Source organism: Polyodon spathula, chromosome 29 (genome assembly GCF_017654505.1).
Source record: "Polyodon spathula isolate WHYD16114869_AA chromosome 29, ASM1765450v1, whole genome shotgun sequence".
Classification (NCBI taxonomy): domain Eukaryota; kingdom Metazoa; phylum Chordata; class Actinopteri; order Acipenseriformes; family Polyodontidae; genus Polyodon; species Polyodon spathula.
The window spans coordinates 3,727,524-3,733,860 of NC_054562.1; positions in this window are offsets into that span (position 1 = coordinate 3,727,524).

The window sequence follows — 6,337 nt, forward strand, 5'->3', positions numbered from 1 at the left end:
GCCATTAGAAGAAAGCCCCATAGAAGAATATTACCACCTCCATGCTTGACAGTAGGTATGGTGTTCTTTTCTTTGTATGCCTCACCAGACTTTCTCCAAAAGTAATGACTATCAGTGTGACCAAATAGTTGATTTTTGTTTCATCACTCCACAAAACCTTTGACCAGAACTCAGATCCATCATTCAATGCCGTTTTGCAAACTTTAAGCAATTGTCCTTTTGATGTTTTCCTAAAGTGGCTTTTTCCTTGGCCTGTTTCCGTGACCATTAAGACCTTCACCATGTAATACTCGACCTATCGTTGAAATGGAAACCCCAGTCCGACTTGCAGCCAGTTCACTTTGAATATCTTTGGCAGTCAATCTCAGATTGTTATTAACCTTCCTCACAATTCTTCTATTCACAAATGTTCTTGGTGAAAGAACCTTCTTTCTTCCAGACTGAGGGAGCGTTGTGACAGTACCAGTCTTGTGCTTCTTGATAATAGAAACAATAGTTGAAATTGGGATACTCAAATATTTGGAAATCTTCTTGTATCCTTCTCCAGCTTTATGACAATAATTTTCTGTCTAAGGTCTTCAGATAACTCTTTACATTTTCCCATATTGACTTATTGGTAGTGACAGCAATCATCCTATGCCTAACCCTTTCATACTCTCTAAGAATGTTCATCTACAATCTAGCATTTTCCACACTTTTCTAGAATTAGGTTCTGCATTACTGTTTTCAAATTTCTAACACCTTGTAGACAATAAAGGGCATGAATACTTTTGAATGAGCATTTCTGTAGTTTTGCAAATAAATTGCTGAAATAAATAAATTGTAGACATCTGTTTCTTGTAACTTTTCCTCATCCACAAAAGCAAAACTTTTGCTACAAATGATTTTTTTCTGAAATTCTTTGTTTTCTAGAAATGTCTAACAATTATACATTTCCATTGGGGTTTGTAAACATCTGACTACAACTATATATATATATATATATATATATACAGCTCTGGAAAAAATTAAGAGACCACTGCAAAATTATCAGTTTCTCTGGTTTTACTATTTATAGGTATGTGTTTGGGTAAAATGAACATTTTTGTTTTATTCTATAAACTACTGACAACATTTCTCCCAAATTCCAAATTAAAATATTGTCATTTAGAGCATTTATTTGCAGAAAATGACAACTGGTCAAAATAACAAAAAAGATGCAGTGTTGTCAGACCTCGAATAATGCAAAGAAAATAAGTTCATATTTATTTTTAAACAACACAATACTAATGTTTTAACTTAGGAAGAGTTCCGAAATCAATATTTGGTGGAATAACCCTGATTTTCAATCACAGCTTTCATGCGTCTTGGCATGCTCTCCACCAGTCTTTCACATTGATGTTAGGTGACTTTATGCCACTCCTGGCACAAAAATTCAAGCAGCTCGGCTTTGTTTGATGGCTTGTGACCATCCATCTTCCTCTTGATCACATTCCAGAGGTTTTCAATGGGGTTCAGGTCTGGAGATTGGGGTGGCCATGACAGGGTCTTGATCTGGTGGTCCTCCATCCACACCTTGATTGACCTGGCTGTGTGGCATGGAGCATTGTCCTGCTGGAAAAACCAATCCTCAGAGTTGGGGAACATTGTCAGAGCAGAAGGAAGCAAGTTTTCTTCCAGGACAACCTTGTACTTGGCTTGATTCATGCGCCCTTCACAAAGACAAATCTGCCCGATTCCAGCCTTGCTGAAGCACCCACAGATGAGTCCAATTTTCAGCTTTGCCCAACACCCGTTGGTTGTCTAATGGTTAGACGGAGACCTGGAGAGGCCTACAAGCCACAGTGTCTCGCACCCACTGTTAAATGTGGTGGAGGATCGGTGATGATCTGGGGGTGCTTCAGCAAGGCTGGAATCAGGCAGCTTTGGCATGAATCAAGCCAAGTACAAGGTTGACCTAGAAGAAAACTTGCTTCCTTCTGCAAGTATTCTCTCATATTACTGAATTACAAATGGTACATTGAAATTTCATCTGTTTGATATTTTATTTTTAAACACTGAAACTCTAAATCAATTATTGTAAGGTGACATTGGTTTTATGGTGGGAAATATTTTTAAGAAAAATTAAAAACTGAAATATCTTGCTTGCATAAGTATTCAATCCCCACACATTAATATTTGGTAAAGCCACCTTTCGCTGCAATAACAGCTTTAAGTCTTTTGGGGTAAGTATGTACCAGCTTTGCACACAGTGTCGGAGTGATTTTGGCCCATTCTTCTTGGCAGATTTGCTCCAGTTTGTTCAGGTTGGTTGGACGACGCTTGTGGACTGCAATTTTCAAATAGTGCCACAGATTCTCAATGGGATTGAGATCACGACTTTGACTGTGCCACTGTAACATTCACCTTTTTGTTCTTGAGCCACTCCAATGTTGCTTTGGCCTTGTGCTTAGGATCACAAGCTTCAATTTTTTAGCAGACTGAAGCAGATTCTCTTGCAGTATTTTCCTGTATTTTGCTCCATCCATTCTTCCTTCAATTGTAACAAGATGCCCAGTCCCTGCTGATGAGGGATGGTATATCTTGAGACATGGGCAGTGTTAGGTTTGTGCCACACATAGCGCTTTGAGTTTTGGCCAAAAAGCTCTATCTTGGTCTCATCTGACCACAAAACCTTTTCCCACATCGCAGCTGGGTCGATCTCATGCTTTCTGGCAACTCCAGACATGCTTTCAGATGGTACTTTTTGAGTAACGGCTTCTTTCTTGCCACCCTCCCATACAGGCCAGTGTTATGCAGAGCTCTTGATATGGTTGACTGGTGCACCATTACTCCACTCCCAGCCACTGAACTCTGTAGCTCCTTCAAAGTGATTATTGGCCTCTCTGTGGCTTCTCCTTCTTGTTTGAGTTTTGAGGGACGGCCTTTTCTTGGCAGTGCCTGGGTGGTGTGATGCAGCTTCCACTTCCTGATTATTGATCCAACTGTGCTCACTGGGATATCCAAACACTTGGATATTATTTTGTACCCTTTCTCTAATCTATGCATTTGTATTACTTTATCTCTAACTTCTGTAGAACGCTCTTTGGTCTTCGTTTTGCTTCAGATTCACAGCCTTACCAATGATCCTTCAAAAGTGGGGTTTTTATCCAGAAAATGTGACAGCAACTTTATACCAATAGTAGGTAATTGTGTCCTCGTTAGGGCAATTTCTTTCATCAGTGCAAACTGGGAGCTTCCACAGCACAGGGTTTGAATACTTATGCAAGCAAGATATTTCAGTTTTTTATTTTTCTTAAAAATATTTCCCAACATAAAACCAATGTCACCTTACAATAATTGATTCTGAGTTTCAGTGTTTAAAAATAAAATAATCAAACAGAACGAAATTTCAATGTAGCATTTGTAATATGAGAGAATTGGTCAGGGGTCTGAATACTTTTGCAAGGCACTGTATGTATATATATATATATATATATATATATATATATATATATATATATATATATATATATATATATTAGATTTTTATTTAACATCATAATCAAAAGAAACTACAAAATTATATTGCAGAAAGTCTACCAAAAGCCATAATAGCAGTACAGCAATATTTCATGTTAGATTTTGAAATTGACATTTTCTATTTTTGTCAGTTTTTTGTCATCTGGAAAACTACTATGTGGTGTGGAATTCAATATGTTAACAAGGGAACATTATTCAGCAGCTTTCACTGGACTCTATGAAGCTGAGGGAGTTCATTCTATATAGAGGGTGTGCAATTCAATATGTTAACAAGGGAACATTATTCAGCAGCTTTCACTGGACTCTATGAAGCTGAGGGAGTTCATTCTATATAGAGATGGTGGAATTCAATATGTTAACAAGGGAACATTATTCAGCAGCTTTCAACTTTTGGCCAGAGCTGTATTGTATAAAATTCACATATAAAGTTTTTTATTTCTTATTTTAAATTCTACAAAGCCGTGGGGGGAAGAGGTTGGCTGCAGTGGCAGTGGAAGGGTTAACTGTGTCCTGCCTTGATTAGCTCCTGTCCTGACCTTTCAAACAAAGAGGTCAGAAACTCCCTCTCCTTCTAATCCTCATGTCACTGAGGGTCTGTGATTACTCACTGACAGCAGCGCAGGTAATCTGAGAGAGGAGAGAATCAGAGGAACTTAGATTAGTGTAGCGTCCCCTGTGTGAGTGAGGGGGGGCTCTACATTAATCTCTCAGATTACCTACACTCCACACAGTTCAACATATGGCCAAGTATTGCAACATCACCCTCTATATAGAATGAACTCATTTAGCTTAATAAAGTGCAATGGAACCTGCTAATAATGTTAGGTTAACATATTGAATTACAGGCCTCCTTGTGGTTTTCAATATCCAGTAATCCATCGCATATCTGACTGCGGTGGGACCAGAGTCAGGGCGGATATGTAAAAAGGCAGATAAATGAATCCTGTTTTAATTCCCATTATACACAACTGCAACAATTACTATATTCACACAATTATTGTTTTGAGATTCAGCTTCTTATAGGGAGTTCCCCTAAATTTCTTATTTAGAAAGATACAGGGTATTAATATCAGGGCCACTTGCTATAAATACTTATTCCTCTATAAATAGAATTGAGTGCATTCCAGAGGGCTGGATCTCATCAATATCAGGGTCTAGTGCTGTATATTATAAAGACATTTCAGAGGGCTGGATCTCATCAATATCAGGGTCTAGTGCTATATATTATAAAGGCATTTCAAAGGGCTGTATCACATCAATATCAGGGTCTAGTGCTATATATTATAAAGACATTTCAGATGGCTGTAACGCTGATCCAGCCCTCTGAAATGCATTTATAGTATATAGCAGACCCTGATATTAATGTGATACAGCCCTCTGAAATGTCTTTATAATACATTGTGGCAAAGTGCCCCGCCCCTGTATTTATGTGAGGTGTGTTAATGTTGGTGTATTGTAGTTGGTACACAGGATATAATATGGGTTATGAACACAGGTGTTTAAAATGTATATGTGTATTTAGGCACAAGGATTGCACAGCACTTCACGTGCAGGTACAAAGTAATAATATGTGAGCACGGGGAATTGCACTTTATTAATTCACATGCAGTTGTACCGAGACTCCGATTGAATGATTGATTAGCAATCGAGTCTCGGTCAGCTGCATAAAAGCAGCGTGTTTTCACTCACTCTGGGTTGTGTGTTCGGTGAGTGGAGAACGAGAGAGAGGGAGAGAGAGAGAAAGTATATATTTAAATATAGCCACTGCTACAGCATGCTGGAAGTGCTTGTTTGTCTGTTCGTCCACTCGTTTGTCTGTCTGTTTAGTGTTAGTACGTTTTGTTTGTATATTTATTTTGGCTCAGTGCTGTGTCCTGTTTTGGTGGCAGGTTTTTGTTACAAACCTTTTATTTTCTGTCTGTTTAATTAAACTGCGCATCAGCACCTTCATCATTTCCAAACCTGTGTTCTGTGTTGGTTCCTGTTTCTGGTCTGACGTCACCCACTGCAGCCGTCTTTGTGACGTGCATGTTTAAGTATGTCCTGTCTCAGTTATAATTAGATGTTCTGGTTTATAGCAGTGACGGATTGAAGGCTGACATTAAATCTCATTAGAGGGGGATTTCGCTGTGGGATGTAAACCCCATTCACTTAGATTAAAAGCACTTGCTATAAATACTTATTCCTCTATAAATAGAATTGAGTGCATTTCAGAGGGCTGGATCTCATCAGTATCAGGGTCTAGTGCTGTATATTATAAAGACATTTGAGGGCTGGATCTCATCAATATTAGAGTCTAGTGCTGTATATTATAAAGACACTTCAGAGGGCTGGATCTCATCAATATCAGGGTCTAGTGCTATATATTATAAAGACATTTCAGAGGGCTGGATCTCATCAATATCAGGGTCTAGTGCTGTATATTATAAAGACATTTCAGAGGGCTGGATCTCATCAATATCAGGGTCTAGTGCTGTATATTATAAAGACATTTCAGAGGGCTGGATCTCATCAATATCAGGGTCTAGTGCTATATATTATAAAGATATTTCAGAGGGCTGGATCTCATCAATATCAGGGTCTAGTGCTGTATATTATAAAGACATTTCAGAGGGCTGCTCTATGATCTACATAGATGGGCAACTGGACCTCTGAAATGGGACATTGCACTTACAAAGGGGCTTGGCCCTGGCCTAGGCCTACTCAGGGGGGACAGTTTTCCCACTGGGACAGTTGGGCCGCTACTGGGACCCCTTTGTTTGTCAGGACCAGACCGCTAGGAGAGGGGAAGCACTGAGCCAGCAATTTCCACTGTTATATCACCTTGCTCCACAGG